This window comes from Cupressus sempervirens, chromosome 6, assembly GCF_028749045.1.
Source record: "Cupressus sempervirens isolate cs-2001-9-10 chromosome 6, ASM2874904v1, whole genome shotgun sequence".
NCBI lineage: Eukaryota > Viridiplantae > Streptophyta > Pinopsida > Cupressales > Cupressaceae > Cupressus > Cupressus sempervirens.
Genome location: NC_143123.1, coordinates 221,899,117 through 221,919,577, shown reverse-complemented (window position 1 = coordinate 221,919,577; position 20,461 = coordinate 221,899,117).

Below are 20,461 nucleotides of genomic sequence, written 5' to 3'. Positions count from 1 at the left end.
GAGAACTTGTTATAGATCAAGGTGCCCAATTCACATCAAACTTGATCACTAAGGTTATGAAAGAATAAAACATAAGGCACCATAAATCCAGTCCCTATCACCCTCAAGAAAATGGGCAAGCAGAGGTCACTAATAGAGAAATTGAAGCCATTCTAACTAAGACAGTGCACATACACAAGAAGGATTGGGCCAGTAGATTAACTAAAGTTTTTTAGGCATACAGGACCACATGGAAGACAACAACTAGATTCACTCTATTTGAGCTTGTCTATGGTAAAGTAGGCATGTTACCTATTGAATTTGAGTGTAAAACACTATGCACTGCTTTAGAGTTGAACATTAGTCTTCCTACAAAACAAGAAGAGAGACTTCTCCATTTGAACTTGATAAATGAAATTAGAAAGATAGCTTTGGAAAGAACATAACTTATTCAACAACAAAAAAAGAAATGGAAGATGCACATATCCATAATATACAATTCAAAGGAGGAGGTTGGGCTCTCCTATATGATTCTTGCTTCAAAGGGAATCTAGGGAAGTTGCAGACTTGATGGTTAGGACCTTATGAAATTCAATATGTGTTTGACAATGGAGCAGTGAAACTAACAAAAATTGATCTTGTCCAGTTCAAGTTTCTTGTAAATGGCCATTGTTTGTGCCTCTATCATAAGCCATAGACCAAAGATGAGTTCCTATAGTAGTTTGCACCAACCAATTTACCAGCTCTTATGAACATAGTTCCTGTAGTAGAGGGTGAAAACCTTCTTCCTATAGACATTCCATGAAAAACTTTCAAGAAACCCTCATAATAAAACCTCATTTAATATGAGGACCATTTTTTCATTTAGTTTTCTCTTTCTTCATATCAACCCATCTCATTTCTCTATCCACCATTCACTCACACTCCACATTGCCTACAAATTCTATTTTTACTATTTACAATAAACTATACCATCAGCACCTTCTTTATGATCATCAAACTTGACCACCTCATCAATTTACATGTGGACGTATACTCTAAAAATTTTAGGTATAACAATTTATTTACTCTTTATTCATTTTTAGTATATAGGTTTTGATATTTATATCTAATACTGCATTATATTAACCATATAAGTCTTGAGCCAATTTCTCATTCCTATACCAAAATTTTTAAAGTGTGGACACTTGTCAAATTTTAGTGGGGTGGCGAGAAAGTGTATTATTTTTCAAATTTCATCTCCACATTATCCTAGGTTATGTCCATGTTATAGGTTGTACTTTGGCTATAGTCAAATATTTTTAAAAAAATCTTTCTGTATCTGTCATACCTTTTCATTGCGATTTTGAGGAAGATCACCTGTCTTTGGCATGATTGAAAGGACTAAGAGTTATTACAGAAACACATTCAGTTAAACCTTGATGTCCTTCATAATTAATGCATCATAATTTTACATGCCGAACACAATGGATTCTTGTTAAGAGAAGTGGTAATGGCATTTTTCATAAAGATTTGTTTAAAATTTTGAAAAGAGGGAATTTATAGAGGTGAAAAGTGGAAAAACCTATTAGAGTGGTGAGAATAGAGGAAATCAAACCTAGACATTTTGAGATGGAGGGATAGTTAAAGAGTTATGAGCTAGACATTCATAATATTTTACTCATGGATGTTGAAGTAGTTTGGTGATTTCATGCTTGTGGATGGCTTGGTTATTTCTTACAATTAACCAAGTACAATGAAGAAGTGGCAATGGAATTTATGACTACATTTGATGGAGGGGAAGCCATAGTATGGGGACTAAGAGTGCTTGCTATTGAGGGGAGGATAGTAAAAGTCATTGGACTACCAGTAGTCGGGGAGCATTATCCAAATGAACATGATGTCAGGTCCTCATGGGCACAGTTCACTCAGCTAAGTGACCCTTAACTAGACATTACAAAGCAAGGGTGTAAAATACTTTCTCTTCAAACTCCATATCCAGAATTGGAAAACCATGTTATTAGGTATTTGAGTTGTGAAGGAATGTTCTCAAACTTTCATGTTCATCATTTTAAATTGCTTAGTTTCATAAGACATAACATGCAAGTTAGTGTCCTCAATTTTCTTTATAACATGTGTATTAGTGTTGAAGAAACTCAAAAATGAAAGAAGAATTCTATTTCCCATCATGCCTTCATTAAACTTCTAGTTAAAAGATCTGTTAGGGATTCTTCACCTATTTCATGGGTAGAATTTGTTGAATTCAAGATCTTACAACTGCAAGCCAACCATGTTCCTCAAAACTTAGGAAATGCGGAAGAAATCATAGAGCCAAGTCAAAATCTGGCTAAAATGGAAAAAGAACCCTCTCCTAATAAGCTTATTGAATCTATTTTAGAGGATGTTATACTCAGTTCTTCTATAGATAAGGGCAAGCATAAGATTGGTAAAGAAAGCCCTAACCTTGAAAAGGAAGCCCAAAACTCCTCTATTAAAGTAACAAAAAGAAAATGGTCTATTCCTATAGCAACCATGCCTATAGCATCTACTCCAGTTATGCCTAAACCAAAGCAAACCCACAAAATGGTCGAAGCTAAAGAGATTCTTATGCATAGAAGCCCTCATATGTGAGGTTGAGCATCCCTAGTTTCCATTGAAAATCCAAATGCCCCAATTTCAAAGTCTCACACAAAATCTGTAGTTGAAAATATCCCAGATGATTCTCCTATGGAATTAGAACCCCAAAATGTGGAAACACGTGAAAATGAGCCTATTAATGAGATACTGCAAAAGAATTAGGAAATGTGTAAATCAAACCCTACTATTGTTCTAGAAAAATCCCCTAGCAATGATCAACCTACCATGCTACTAGTCCTTGAATATTCCAATATTTCTCTTATACCTTATAAATCTTCCTGGTACACTCAATATTTCTAACAAGTTGCCAAAGAACAAAAGATAATCTAAGGCTCAAGAATTTCTTTTATCTACAATTCAGTTGATATTGTTTGGTCTATACAATTATTTTATTTTTCAAAAGGCCTTGTGGAGGAAAGAAAGAGACCAAATGCAAAAGGAAATATCTGATAGAGATGAGGGAATTGAATCAATTAAGAAACAACTTGAAAAACAAAAATAATAGATGAATAAAGCTTTAAAGCTAGCTGATCAGGTAATGGCATGTAGACCACCCCCAAGGGTGTATGCTATTTGTTTGAAGGAATGGTTTCTATTATTTTAGTTGATGATGACAATGAGAGATATTGACTATCAATTAAAAAATGCTCGAGATTTTTATAATGTGTATCAGACTTTGCCTTCATGGCAAAGGAATTTTTTGTGTGAGCTCTATTTGCATAATCTCATAATTCCACATGAGATAGAGTGGAATCCTTTGCTTTACATAGGGGATGTTCACCTAAGATCTCTAATGTCTTGGATGCACAATGAGAAAAAAAATGATAGGTAGTTGGATACTTATAGAGATCTTGAAAAGTCTAAACTAGTACCACTCTGGGTTGAATTCCATAAGCCTTATGACCTTTTGAGATATTGGTTTTGATTAACTTGTGGGAGACCAAAACCAAAAATCAGAGAGAAAGTATTTGAAGAAAGGGAAAAAGTTTATAGAGAATACCAAACACTTCCAAATTTCACACAGCAAAGATCAATTACAGGGATTAGAAATTGATGGAGTTGACTGCCAGAACCTTTCAAAAAGGTTGAACCATAGAGTCCTATCAATTTTGAGGCAGTAGTTAATAAATTAACTAAATATATGCAACTAGGAAGCCAAATCAAAAAGAGCTATGGATGCCACTATTTTTTTAGCCTCCTACCCTTCTCTGGCCTCTGTATGAAAATAATGCTACTAGATTAGATGCAATTGTTGAAGAAGACTTGGATGAGCATTGGAGACGAACCAAAGGATATTTCTACACCTTCATAACTAGGAAATAGGGGAAGACTATAGTGGGAGATTTTAGAGCCATGACAAAGAAGTATATTGCTTGAGGATAAGCATTTGCATAGTGGGGGCAGATGATGAGGCATATTAATGTCTCAAATTTGATACAGTTTTTATATAGTTTGAAATTATTCTTTGAGCCTTGTAAAAAAAAATTCCAACACATTTTCTTTAAATATCTTGTAAACTTATGTCGGGTATGGCTGAAACCTATTAAACTTATGGACAGTGGATATGACATACCTTGCTTAATATTATACATAACATGTAGTATTTCATAAAAATATTTTAAGGTATGTTCTAATATTTGAATAAGAGTAGAAATGTTGTCATGCATATGTGTTTCAAATGTTTCTAATTTTTAGGAAATGGAGAAGTGGCATAAAGTGTTGTGATTACCATATTAAAGGAGGAAGTAAGGAAGATCATTCATGGCAAAAGAAGTGTAGATCAGTTCTGAATGATAAGTCGCATTTGCAAGAAGAGTAATTGTTCTTGAAAAATAGGAAGACCCAACTTGCTATATTTCCTATGAGCTGTTATTTTGTTGCTTAATCAATGTTTTATGTCATGGTTGACATTCTGCCTTCTTTTTTGGTGATGTTTATTTGAAGCTTTTATGTTATTTTTGTAATAAGTATCCAATCCTATATATATATAATGAAGAAGGGATCATCTTGGGGAGAAGAGAGAAAAACTTAATGAGACAATACTAGTTTAAGATCCAAAATTTTCTCTTTTATGTTCTTCATGAATTATTCAGTCATGTAATCAAAGAAGAATTCTAATGAGAGAGTGATTTTGGAATACATGTTGTTTTCTTGGTCAGTTAAAGATAACTAAGGGGGCCCACTTGGGAGGTGGAATAGATTTAGGTAGAGTATATTCATTTCTTGTAATCTCTAGTTTTAAATAGATTTATTGTATTGGTCCTGTAGCATAGTTACTATGAAAGTTCCTGCAGCACTTGTGAAAAATGATCATAGTGGATGTTTGAATTGTTAACTAGTTTAGAATTCCTTTCCCAAAGTTTTTATAGTTATCTATTTTTAGTCTAAGTTTTTTTACTATACTATATTAGTAGTATAGATCACTTTCATGAATTTTACTTTCTTGTGGCATAGGTGTTGAGACTCTTTAAGGAACTTAGTGCACATATTGTGCTGACCCATTTCAAGTCCTACATCCCTGGGTTGACAATTCAAGTGTAGTTTTCATAATAGAATATATAGTTCTCAAAAATGGACATAGTGCTCCTAAGAGAGAAATAATGGTGTGATTATCTTGATCTATTATGGAACCGTGCACAACACTGGATTCTTAGACATATTTACCATGCTTGTGTTCTCATAATGTATGACAATAGGTTCATTGATTTCTATCCTTATATCATTTAGCATTTTCTTCATCCAAATTACTTGATTGAAATTATTTACTTCTACAACATACTATACTTCCACTGTACTTTGTTATGTACAATCTTGCTTCTTAACCAAGAAACCAATCTTCCTCCAAGAAAGAAGGCTCCACCTCTAGTGTTTTTTTTTGTCATCCATACTACTTGCCCAATCTACATCAATATAAGCACTTAGAGTGAAATCATTAGATTTATCATACCACAATCCAAACTCAGATGTTCCTTTTAGTTATCTTAATATCCTTTTGACTATTGCATAATGTGCTTCTCTGGGATCAACTTAGAATCTTGCAACAATTCCAACTATATTTTCTATATCTAGCCTTATGTGGGTTAGATATTGCAATCCTCCGATCATAGATCTGTACTTCTTCTAATCAATAGTAGATGTCTTATCCTTTGTAGATAACTTATGTCTAGTTATCATAGGTATTCCAATGGGTTTTCATATTTCCAAACCAAATCATTTCAGTAAATCCTTTAAGTACTTAGTTTGAGAAATAAAGATTCCTTCTTTATTCTATACAATCTACAATCCTAGGAAATATTTCATCTCTCCTATCATACTCATTTCAAATTCTTTATTCATCTCCTTAGAAAACTTCTTTCTTTCTTCATCATTTCCTCCAAATATGATATCATCAAAAAATATTTACCAAAATTATCAAACCATCATCATTTTCTTTCCATTGTAGATTACAGTCTTCCATACATTTTCTATATCCAAGTTTTGTCAAATGTTTGTCCAACCTTGCATACCATGTTCTGGGTGCTTGCTTAATCTGTACAATGCTTTCCTTAGTCTGCATACTATTTCCTTGGCATCTATTAGAGGACATCCTTCAGGCTACTCAATGAGTATTTCTTCTTCAAGTTCTCCATTTAGAAATGTTGACTTGACATCCATCTAATATAATTTGAATTTATTTTGTGTTGTATAGGCTAAGAATAATCTTATTGCTTCTATTCTAGCGACTAGAGCATAAGTTTCCTCATTATCTATCCCTTCTTGCTATGAGTAACCTTTACATGCCAATCTTTCTTTGTTTCTTACAACTTTTCCTTGTTCATTCATTTTATTTTTGAATACCCATTTAATTCCTATCACATTCTTGTCAGCTAGTCTAGGGACCAATTCCCATGTCTCATTCTTTACTATCTAATCCAATTCCTCTTTCATGGCTTGTTTCCAATAATCATCTTTACATGCTTCATCTGCATTCTTAGGCTCAACTTGAGCTATCAAGCATAGTTCTTCATTTAATCTACCTCTTTTCATCACACCTTTGTCTTTTCTTCCAATAATCTGCTTGTATGGATGATTCTTTATCATATTCTTTCCTAAAGTAGGAGTTTCTATCTCAACTCTTGGCTCTACTGAAGGTTCTAAGCTTTGTTCCTGCCTTGGCTCTCTTTCATTCTAAAAATCATTGTTAGTCTCAAGAAAGACCTCATCATTCCTTGTCATAATAACAACATCATCATCTAAATTGTAGTCAACTATTCTCTCTTGTATCTTGAATTTCTCATCAATTCTCACATTTACACATTCCAGAATAGTCACCAAGGCTATTTCTTCTGATGCATGCTTTTCGTTAACAATCTAGACTTATTAACATAGTTTTTTAGGTATCTTTCCATACTTACTCTAAATTCTTCAACATTATTTGAAAGTATAATTTTTCTAACTTTTCTTAGTCTCATAGGACATTTACTTTTAAAATGATCAAACTCTTTACATGTCCAAAAAAAAAAAAAAAAATTCATACCTTCTAGTTCTCTCTTTGTAAGTAGATCAATACCTTCATTTATCTTTATGTCTTCTTCAAATCTGGATCTATCTTTGCTTCTACTATTATTCCCTTGAATACAACAAAAGGATTTTGGATCTCAAAACTCAATATTCTACTCTTTACACAAATCTGATAACTCACGAAGAATTTCCATCATCTAAGTGTCAAAATTTCCTCTACTAGATGTAGGACTATTGTTCCTGAACATGTTTTCCATGGATCTCCCAAAGTTGTTAAAATTTACCTTCAAGGACCTAATGCTCTAATACCAATTGTTACAAATAATAGTTTGCTGAGATAACTAAGAGGGGGAGGGGGGTGAATCGGTTATCTAATAATTAAAACATTTATCTTCTTTAAAAAAATTTAACCATTCAACCAAAGTAAATAGTAACCCTAATAAAATCCACATAGACAATTACACCAAATATGTTGACTAGGGACACCCTTGATAAGAGGGAAAACCCCAGTGGGAATGATGCCCACAAGATGATGTACTAATATAAATATTCCTTTTAGAGGATGGACCCTATTAGGATTTTATTACAATATTTAGCACATAGAGTCCATGATAGGAGACTTTGAATCCCTGTTAGGAGATTCCAACCCTATTAGGAATTGTGGTGCAATGTATGAAAGATGAGCCCACTGCCCAAACATGCAATTCAACTACAAGAAGAGCTCACTGCTCAAACATGTAATTTACTATTATATTCTTCTCTCCTTTGTTTTTTCAACTAAACCAATCACTTTTAGACCTTGTAGACCAGGTCACAAACCTTGGATCCAAATATCAAAACCTTGAATCACTCAACAAAACCTTGGCAATCAAGTCTCCTTCACTTCCACACTACTCTACTCAACTTTGCATTTTTCTTTCTTTCTGCTTAGAATCTCTCTGCATTAATATAATTCATGTAACACTTGATAAAGGAAAATTTCCTTCCTTTATATCAAGTCCTCAAAATAATTTCCTAAGTCAGTTGATACACCTTTTCAATTAATTATTATAGGACCACATTAAGAACACATTACACTTAGCGATAAAATAAATCTTTCACCTTGCAACTTGAATAACTTTTCATACATGCAATATTATGATGAGTGAACTTAGCCACATCATCATCAACATGTATTTTTCATGTCCTCAACCTCAATCCTCAAAATATCAAATTTGTTAAGAGATATAGCAAGTTTACCAAAACATGTCTTTGTAAACTTTATCTTAGAACATACATCACCAAAACTTACATAGCTTCTTCTAGACTTATCCTTTCTTCTTCTGACATTAATTACATATACTAGATATTTAGAAGTATCTCCCATAACCTTAGATGGTTAGAATAATCAACTAGACATCCATACCAACTTGATCTTTCCACTATTCTTCTGTTAGATACCATAAAAAATTGCTATGTTTAAATCAATGACAAACTCAGTCATGAGTGTAACATATCATCATAGTAACATATTTACAATACTCCCCCACAGGAATATCATTAGCATTCATGCTTCTAATAGTATGACCTTTCTATAGAAGATGTGTGATACTTTCAGGGTCAAGGCAACACTTATGCTAAAGGTGTGTGATACTTCAAAGTATCACATGATAGTTTTCCTATGGGTGTGTGATACTTTCTAGTATCACATGATCCTTCTTCTTTGGACGTGTGATACATTAAACTATCACCTAATGCAAACACATCGCCAACTTGGAAAAATAAAGAAATGCTTCAAGGATAAACAATGGAATAAAATAGGAAGTCAGAACCTCCACATTAGGGAGTACCAGATCCATAGTCGAGGCATAAACACTCGAACACTAAACTACAAGACATAAACTATATCTAACCATCTAACATAGAAATGAAGGGGAAGAACTGAAAGAAACATCACAATGTACTAAAATTAAAAAATATAAGTACACGGTTCCTCCCAACCATAATAACATCATGAAACCTCAAAGGTCCTAGCCATCCCCCACGTGTAACATTCCAAACAACCATATAGATAGTCAAAGCTATCTTATAAGGACATCACTACTAAACCATAATAACATCATAAAAATAGGAAATATAACATGCTGAACCAAAAGTAATAGATATTCCAACCAAGTAGATAACATCATCTATCATATGCTAAAAATCATAATAAGGGAATGCATCAATAAAGTAACATCATCTAAACATGATGTACAAGCATTCCAATGAAATCATAAATCACAAGAAAGCATACTTCAAAACAGAGAGTACTAGGTAAAACATCCAACAATGATCACACTAGGATAATGGACCATCTCTATACACTAGTCCCTAGTAGTAGTATAGGTAGCTAGGCCTCACAACCATGTGAAACTTGTAGGTCCACTCCCACTGTGTTGATGGAGATAATGATCCAACCACAAACACACAAAAATGAAAACATCCATGGCTAACACTCATGCTAGATAGTAATGATGAATGAAGCAAAGATCAAGAGGTAATGAATAAACTATAGGTCTTCATCAGACACTCAATGGGATTCCATGTAGGAGCTAACACTATGCAGAGTCACTTGGGATCGTAAGGCCCAAGATTAGATTGTACAACTCAACTCCCCAATGAAAGGCTCTCACACTAATATTTTATTATCTTTAGTTTTATTATCACCTAGTATTTTATTTAGTTATCACTTACTTAAAAATTCCTCTACCAATCCACTGGACAATGATCACAAGGCTACAAGATAGAAGCCCCCTCCATGTGCCACCCTACCCTACCTATGCTCATCTAATGATGACTGCCCATAGGAATTCATATTCCCAACCCAAATCCAAATGATCATAACTCCACCAAAGTACAACCAAGAAATTGGGCTTTGTAATTCACTTGACAATGTATAGACACGTACTCATGTGTGGCGCACCACCATCATGAAGATCATAACATAAGGACTCGATGACAACACAAGAAAAATATCACTCAATCAAAAATAATCTTGAGAGGATGGATGTGATACACATCTCAATGCAACATAAAAGTGCAACAATAATCTAACTAGCATCCAAATGGATGATCTAAGTCCATGACCAATATCATGCCAGGAAAACTTGGGAAAATAGGGCGACATACAAAACAAAGTAAAAACCCCAAAAATGGAAAACTTAAAAGTTAAAACCCATTTGGTATTAGGGCACAAAAGCCTTAGAAATACAATAAAATTTGGGTTTAGACATTGTATGCAAGAATGACTAGCATAATGGTGTGAAACCCCAAACTCTCATCCCAAAAACTAGGAAAATATTCATACCAAACCAATCAAGTAGAACCAAAAAACAAAAATAGAGGGGAACACTAGCTCGTAGCCTCCCAAAAAATAGTTACTAGAAGTAGATATGGAGACTTAGCTGAAAGAAGAAAATGGGAGAGGTCGACCTGAGAGCCAAAAGGGATAAAATATAAAATAGCCAGGTAAAATAAATAATTTACAAATATGACTAAAAATAATAGCAAAGCAAGGTCTCCCTGAGCTAGATCCAACAAGTCCATCATCGCTAAGATCCCACTCCTATAGCTCTCACAATGAACAAAAAACCAATCCTTCAAAAAAAGCTCTCAATTTTCCAAATTGCAAAAGTGAGAAGTGAGGAATTAAATTCCTCTTTCAATACTTACTCACTTTTTGAGTGAATAATTGATTAGGGTAAATAACTAGTTAAACTAGTTATACTCTAAATCATCCCAAATGAAAACAACCTATTCCAAGTAATTGAAATTCATCTATGGCAAGCTGCTAGAAATTAAAAATCAATTAAATAAAGCCCAAAAAACCCCAAAAAAAAATTCACATAAAACCTTACAACTTCATGAAAATGTGAAACTCTAAATGCATAGAGATGCTTATTGGTCTAATCACATAATGCAAATGAGTCTAGATTTAACAAATCACTGGAAGGTTTAATTAAACATTTTAAAAGATATGTCGACCATATAGGGATGACATTGGTAAAATGAATAGTTGAATCACTAATTCCATGTGTAACTACCAGGGATATAAATCCTACACACTAAAACACATGATCAAGTGCAATTGCATATAATATCATAGCCAAAGCAATAAATGCAATAAATACCTAATTGAACCATTTACTCAATTATACTAATATAATCCATTTACATCACTCATGTTTGCATAAACATAATAACAAAAGGATGAAGTAAATATCCATAGCATAAAATCCATCACATAACATAATCAAAGATATGTCCAAATACTAGATAACCAAATATCATTATGGATCTACTGTCATCTCAAAATAGCATCAACGTGCAAATATGATAAGCTAAACAACATAGTAGTATAACATCTATGATAATCAAAGTATAATATTTGATCCTTAGGTCATCTCAAATGAAACATAACAAGAGTATCAAGTATCTCTCAAATCAAAATATAACAAGTTTTAGACTACAAACATGAGAGGTACTACTAGTGGTCAAGATCACCAAACCTAGTGGCACTAGTGTAGAGAAGAGGAAAGTGCCAGACACTAATGGTCAAACAAAGAGGAGAAGGATAGTAAATATGAAAGATATTGAAGAGGAAGATGTAGAGAGGATTGAGTCTGATGACATGGACATCACCAATTCACTGTAATTACCAAGCCAAGAAATATTGATAAGGTATGTGCTAACATCATAACCTCTACAAGATTATCAAGTTTTAGATTTGTGAGATATGATATGTTGAGAAATGCTAGAAAATCTAAGGTAGAAGAGGTCATGATAGATATGGTGGCTAACAATAGACTTGCCCCTACTGAATTGGAAAAAAAGATTCCAAATGATTTGTACAGTAGACTACATAAATGATGGCAAATTTTAGCAGAAGTAGAGAAACAAATAAGATTAGGCACATTGGCCAAGATTATGCCTAAATTGTCAAATAAATAGAAGATAACTTTTCTGTAGAAGCATAGGAACCAAATTTTTTTTCCTATATTAAAAATATTTATGATTCTACAAAATAAAAAACTAAGGTTGTACATCAAAATGAGATTCTATGGAAGAGTATTTTTGGATTAACTATAAAAGGACCTAAATAGGAGAAAAAAATGGAAATAGTTACCATTGAATATTATTAAAGTGATCAAGAAAGTTTAGGTGTGTCAAGCCCACAAGGAAACATATCCCCCATCCATTCCACCATACTTGAAATTACTATTGATGAACAAAAGAAGACCTCAAAAGTCAAGGAACGAGAAAGGGAGAAGCAAGAGCAAGAGGAACTAGTCAAGGAGACAAAGTAGAAGTTTCTACTATAGGTCAAAAAGGATCACATGTCTTAGGACCTTAAGATGAGGGAGATAAGGACACCACACAAGAAGAAGAGGAAATAAAGAATTTAGTGTTGAATTCTACCATTGTTGTTCCAAGCACTGAAGTTCAAGAAAGACTAAGTAGTGACATCCCATCACCTACTCTTACTCTAGCAATGTCGAGTAGTAGCACTCCCAAGAAAAGTAAAGGAAAGAAGGAAAACTCTCTAGATAATACTATTAGTCTAGGTGAAGTAATTAATATGACAAAATAGGATCTAGCCAATCCCACTTTTGAGAAAATTGTCACCTTACAAGACATATTATCAAAGAAGATGAAGCAAGAAGAAATGAGGTGAACACAACAACATAAACAAGCGTTGCATGACATAAAAGACATATTTGAACAATTGATGAGCATGTCCTAATTATCTTTCACCTAGTACAATTTGTTCAAAAGGTCAACATTGAAGTTCTTAAGGAAAATGAAAAGCTTATGGCCTAGCCTAAGAAGAAATTTTAGAAGAGAGTATTGGAAAAAGTTTCTACTATGATTGCAGTTAGAAAAGTGGAGTTGCAAGAACTTGTACAAAACATAGAGGAACTTGTAAAGAAAGTACAAGATCTGTACAATATACTCTATGATGTTCCAAGTTTCATAAATGAATTTTAGGAAAATATATAGAGGATTCAGGTTGAGATGAAGCAATTAGAAGGATCTATCTCTCAGTTAATTGAATCAAGTGCCAGCTCAATTCATAATAATAGATTTTTGTTTGCAAAAGGGAGGTTGGCTGAGATAAATACAATATATAGTCAAATGAGAGCCAAATTGATCTCTATATAGTAAATGTTGATACCTCATTTGGAGGTTATGCAATGAGAGATGATTTCAGCAAAGGATCTAGTACAAAGAGATCACAATATTTCAATTTATGACAAATTAACTACCTTAGCAATAAATTTGGAGTTGAAGATTCATGTTTTAGAAGAGAAATAAACACATGGGATCATGCATTTTCCATGATCAACCAAATTCACAAACCATTCATTGATACATATGGTTTGATTCCACCCTCACAACCTCAATAGATAAAGCATTAGATATAAGTGTCAAAAATGAGGGGGAAAGATGCTTAGTGATGAAAGAAATGAATAATGATGAAAGAAATAATGTGAAATAATCATGAAGGAATGATGAGATTTAGAGATTAGAAAGATAAAATGTAGACAAGGTAAGAAAAAGTCACAATCAGAATTTTGAGTCATGTAATGCACTATATATTGTATTATAAAGAAAATTTTTGAAGTTCTATTGAAATTCAGTCATAGGCTTAGGGGCAGTACTATTATATTTGTACTATAAAGATATAATCTTGAAAAAGTGTTTTCTCTACTGATGTCAAATGGGGAGATTGTTGATATCGGTAACTCTTGTTGTCTATTAGTGTCAAACACTTGGTCATAGATAATGTAGAGTCATTCAATCATCATTGTGACCGAGATACTCTATATAGGCAGAGTCATGTGAAGACTTGTAAATAATCATGTATATGTCAAGTTCTACAGGATCTGAGAAATTCATTGGTCACTGAGTATTTTTCATATAAGACAAGCCTAGTGAATGTTGAGTATCCAAAGCACATTGATGTAGAGTTATATAGAAGGAGTTGAGTATAGTTAAGGTCAAGCAACAATAGAAAGAATAGTTATAACCGAGCATTAGAATCAGTGAGTGTTGAGTAACATAGAGAGAACATAAAAGTCTAGAATGATACAAACTTTGAGGTAAACCATTTCAAGCTGATATGTATATGACATATAATAATCAAAGAGTTTGTTATAGAGGTCCTTATGTGCTTTGACATGGATCCCTAATCCCTATGAGGAAAGAACAAAAAATAAGATAAAGAGTAAAAAAGGGAAGCATCTAAAAGAGTCTATAGAATTCTTTAAATAAGTAAATCAAAACCTTATTTTTTATATAAGTGGAGAGAGCCATCACCAAAGAGATTTTGAAGTGTGTGAAGGAAGTGAATTATTGTGTGAAGGAGTTAAGTATTGGATGTTACATGAAATTTTTTGTGAAGAATAGAAGTTAGCAACCTAATGAAGCAATGAATGGATGAGAAAAGCTATATCATATTGGAAGGAGGAGATTTGCAATCAGAAATTATAGTGTAGATTGAAGGATCAGGTACTTAGTAATTTCTAACACATTGAATCAGGGAAAATCTCTTAACATAGTGGTTTTAATAGACCTTTGTAAATCTCCTAACAGAGTCCTTACTTTATTGTAAGTGTAAAATCCTTTAACAAGATAATACCTAATAGTCTAAAATCCTTTTAGTAGAGAAGAATCCTCATAGGGTAGATCATTAGAAGTGATCAAAATTATAACCCTAATAGGTAAACTTTGTTACTACACTAGTGAATATTTGTGGGTGTCATCTCCACCCCAGTTTTACCTTCACCTTGGACGGTTTTTGGGTAACCAAATCTTTTGTATCATGTGTTTGCATTTCATGGATTTGATTGATACCTAGATCTATTTATTACAACATTTGATTTTACAAGTTATGTTATAACATAAACTAGATATTAGATGGTCAATATGGTGAATGCAATAAAATTGTTTTGATGGATAAATGTTTTATAGATTTTGATTCACCACCCCCCCACCCCCTTCTCGTTATCTTAGTTTCCCAATTAAACTTCCAACAATTTATATGAATAATGTTTTTTTTGGGAAGAATACCACACAATAATTTCACGAATGTGATAATGAATTTGAAATTGAGGATGATAAAGTTATGACGTATCTCTTTGTCTATTAACTAGAAGAAAGTCAAAAATAATGGGTCATAACTCTTTTAGAAGTAGTATAGCTTCATGGGATGAATTTATGGGAATTGTCTAATAATAACATGGAGCAAATTGATCTCAAGTTTATAGTCTATGAACTTTTTGTAAGGGTAGATATGCCTACCCAAAGTCCTCATTATGAGGTTTGTGTAAAAGGTAGTATGTAACCTCAGCCATCTGATTAACAATTGTAAGTTAAGGGCATGTCCTCTCAAATTTTTAGTGAAGATCCTTTTCCGATCCTCCCTTTGTATGAAGGACTTCGATCCTAGACCACATCAAAGATTTTCTTCCCCATTCTTTTTCCTCTAGTTCCTACACTTTGAATGGGGTAAACAATGTAAATATTTTATAAAATTAATAAAAATTGGCAACTTCCTTTTACTAACAATTTTTTTTTGCAATCTATGACTATGAGATGAATAGTACAAAGGAAAGGGTAAATTACAGTTTATTTATTTATTTCAATAGTAGGTTTGTGATGATAATGAGAAAGGTTCTTCCCCATTTGAGTTTGAGCAAGTCAATTTTGTATCCTTGCATTCTAAGGTACAAAATACATATTTATAATATTACCTTCATGATAAGAACCCCCAAACTTTAATGGAAACTTATATCATGATTATCAACATTAAGATTAAAATAAGAGAATTTGGTAAACATGTTAATGAAGATCCTAAATTTAGAGGAAGACCATGAAATCAAATGAAGATAATTCAATGAATCCCCTTACTATGGATGCTATGATTTCACATTAGTTCCATTCAAGATGGTGCATGCTCCTTCAATATTCACAAGTTTGAGGATTATGGATTTTCTTTCTTAGCTAGATTTATTTATCCTTGTGCATCTAAATAATATGTTGATCTATTTTATGATTCTGGAGGGTCTTGAAGTGCAATCATATTGTGTTCTTTAATGTTTTCATAAGCATCAAATATGTGGAAAATTGGCAAAGTGGGATTTAGTTTGAAGTGATGTTTTGGGCTATATTATATTTGGTGAGAGTATCTTTCTCAATCCATCAAAGGTTCATGCCAATGTAATTAAGACAACTCCCACAAATATATGAAAGGTTGATAGACTTCTCTATCTAGTGGCTTACCCTATTATTTCTCTTAAATGGAAAGAGTCATTTTTTTTGTTTGCTGGAGAATCATGATTCAAAATTTTTAATTCTTAAGGAATAATTGACTACTGCACCTATCCTTGTTATATTGGCATAGCATTTAATGGTTTGGGATGTGATCCTTATGAAGGATGGTCAAAAAATTATTTAAATGAATCATAGAATCACAATTTTATGAGTTGAATCATCCTACCCAATATTGATGATTGATAGTTGTCACTCATGTGCTTATATGATGGAGTCATTTTTTTATGAGTCATTATTTGAGCTTCATATCAATAATCATTCATGCAAGTACACATTCACTTGGCCAAATTAGAATTCCCATTAACATCATTAGATGTTGTTTCTTTGTGAGTGGAATTTTTTCCTTTAACTTATCAAAGGAAACAAGGAAGTGGTTATTGATGTCGTGGGTAGGATGCATCACAAGATTTGAATTTTGACTTTAAGTACACATCTATCACTAGAACATTTGGGGGTAATTTTCAAAGTTAATTTTTGATGGAAGGCCAATTTGGCTTGTCAAATTAATTTTTAAAATAATTTTATCTTGATAATGTCAAAATTTAGATGATAGTTAAGATTGGTTTCAAACTTTTGACATTTTCAGAGATATAAAAATAAAAAGTGAAACTTCATTTCATATCATGTGGTAAAGTGTGGGCGGGAGGCTTCAAGCATGACCAATTAAGATATTTTTAGCACCATCAAGGTAAGCTTGATGGATTCATTTGCATTATCTGTGTCCTCTTCTTTTTGGAACTTTCTTTCAAGGTAAGGTCTTGTCCTCTTCTATTTTCTTGTTTAATTTCAACATAAGGGTTGAAGGGATTTTTCATTTTTCATTGTAAGGGTTCAAGGCAATTTTTGTTTGCAACTTGCTTAATATCAAGGTATGGGTTCAAGGTAATTTTTACTTTGGCCATTGATTATGGAAATTCAAACATTGTTCATATTGCCAAATTTTGAATAGATTGCCTAATTAATTTGAATGTATAACCCTAGAAAAAATTGGAAGACTTATGGACATTAAGCTATTTATCTTCCTTGATCTCCTAGTGAGAGTGTTAGTGAGGAATCTTCCATAGAGGCATTGATACCCTAGTAATGGATATGTATGCACAACCATTGGAAGGACCTATTGAAAACATGAAGTCTGAGGTGTTGTCTATCAAGATATTACAAGGATTCAATGTCTCACCAGTTGACTTGACTTAGCTCATGATCCTATTCCAAAATATTCTTCTTCCGCAAAATAAATGTTTTGTTTACCATACACGATTTTTAGTTTTAGAAACACATTATTTATGGATATTATTTCCATTTTGAATTGGACCCAGTTTTCAATACCATAATTTTTATCTTTCTAGAGAATGGACTAACTCCTAGATTTAGGATTTACCACAATTATTTTATTAAGGAAAGTAGGGATTTTAAAAGGGCCCAAACCCTTGAACAAAGAAATGGGAAAAAATATTTTGACCCTCACTTGGATTTTGTAAAGACCTAGTCATCTAAGATTTTTAAATGTAAACTGAACCAAAGAAGTTCCCTTGACAGTATAAAATGATCATAAAATGGGTCTATGCCTTCATGGTATTCATGATAAACCTAAGATACAAGACCTCATAAACTGCTGAAATATACTTGATATTGCTTTTGCAAGTGCACTTGGACTTGGATGTCTTACACCTTTTAATATTCATTTCTGACTTTCTTTTGTATCTTCATTATATCTAAAAGTTTTAATTGATTGAACCTAATAGACTACAAAATTAATTCTAATTTGGATGCTTCCTCAGCTATGGATTGAACCATAGGAGTATCATCATCCTCTTTATCCTTTGCATGTCTATCATTTCTTCATTTCCAATATTGGCTTGGTCTATCTCCATTCTTCTCTTTACTTCAATTTGGTTATCGTGTTTCCATCTTCCATTAATGAGCCTTCTTCATGATAAATATTTGTACTAGGAAGCATAGAGATGGATATTCATTCACTTATTTTACTTTCCTCCATGATTACTTTGTATGATTCCAATATTTTAGTTCATAATTTTTCATTTAAAAGTAAAGGTAGTTAAATGAGGTGATAAAATTGCATATGCAGATGTATGTATGTATGTATGTTTATATATATGTTTGTATGCATATGTATGTATGTATGTATGTATATATATATGTATGTATATGTATGTATGTATATATGTATGCATGTATATGTTATGATGGGATGAAGACCAAATCAACAAGAGTAAGGATTTTTCCAATAAAAGGATTTCTATTTCATTCCAAATCTGTATAGTACTATTCCAACCCCAAACTATGTTGAAGATAATCAATTTATAGGTCACAACTCTTGACCTTACAACTTCATCTTTCCATGTTCGATCAAAATAATGATCTGACTCTTACACTTCTAGATTGCAAGAAAAAATTAAGTTGCTTATTACATATTAGAACTCTATGTTGTAAGGAAACATTCCTCAAACATGCTTATGGATCATGTGAAAAGGCATAAAAAATGATCAAGAACCTCCTTTGAATGTTGGAGAAGTTCTAGGATAGGCATTTCTGTCACCACAATATTTTTTGACTCCAAATGTCTCCAAATCCTTGTATTTGCATATTTTCATCATGGAACTTCTTTTAGGACATTGCACTAACCTTCTTATAAATAACATGTAATGAAAAAAGGCCTCATTGCTGACTATTAGAGAGTAAACACTATACAAATTCAGAATGAAGAATACATTGATTGTATGATTCTCATTGTATGGGGATTAGGGAAGGTGCTAATTATTTCTTGGTTTTCTTGATAGTTATCTTATGGGTTTGAATCATAACCATTTCTCCTTATGAAGAGTTGATCACAAATCATCATGTTAACTGGTGTTGTAAGCAAAAACATTGAATCAACGTTCTTGAAAAAAAATGTGATAGAGGCCTAGTTATGGTGTGCATGTGTGTTTGAAGGTTGGTATGCATTCATGAGATGTTGAAGATTCTCTTGGAAGGATGGAATAGATGAGAGATTGAAGTTTATGAGACACATCCCTATTTTTTTGGGTGGTGGGTTAATTCTTTTATCCCTTAGTCTCTTCTCTTTTTTTATCTTCAATGATTTCATTCCACTCCAACTATGGCACCATAGGAGGATGCTTGTAGTTTGGGTTGAGCTTTATAGCCCTTTTGTACTAGTCTCTCATAGTCTTTAGATGTTTGCAAGCTTTTTTTAGAAGTTGGGCTCTGTTCAAAATATTTTGACCAAAGAACTCCTTCATAGTTTTTATGAGATGATCTTTTAATTCAGGGGTTTGGTCAGTCCAACTTTTATCAAAAAACAAAATTGTTACATACAAAAATTAGTTCAAGGATGAATGGAAAAATGTAGCAAGCAATTATAGGAACCATAAAAAAAATTAGTTCAAAGATAGTAGTGGCATTGTTCTCATATATCATATCAATTGTATAACATAAGAAAAATAATTTAAAAGTGGTACCATAGACTACTTTTCTATATCAATCATTATTAGTTTTAAGTGTTGTTTGAGACTTTAAGGAAATAAGTCTGTTGCAATTGAGTTTTGCAAGTTATTTGTACCTATTTTCCACATTTTAATAAAAGGATACATTACATCAAGGGCATTATCAATTAGGAGCAACACAGATATCAGAGGTATATATAGAAAGTTTTAGAGGCATATTTTATGAAAATGACAATGGAATCATATTAGAGGCAATGATAGAAAGTTTAACACCAACTGTTATGTACAACACATATATTAGAATCATATCATCACAAGCTCATGGACATGGAATTGGTCTTTATATATAGAGAGAGTTCTTTTTTAAGTTGCTTACTACATATTAGCACAATAGAAAACTTGTTCAACCCATGCTAAGTGACAAGCCATAACCTAGTTCAATTGGTGTAGTTACTAGTTAGTTGGTTTGGTTACAACTTCCTATAGAACTGTAATTAGATTAGGTACAATAAAATGAACAATCAACTATTCCCAACTAGCATTAA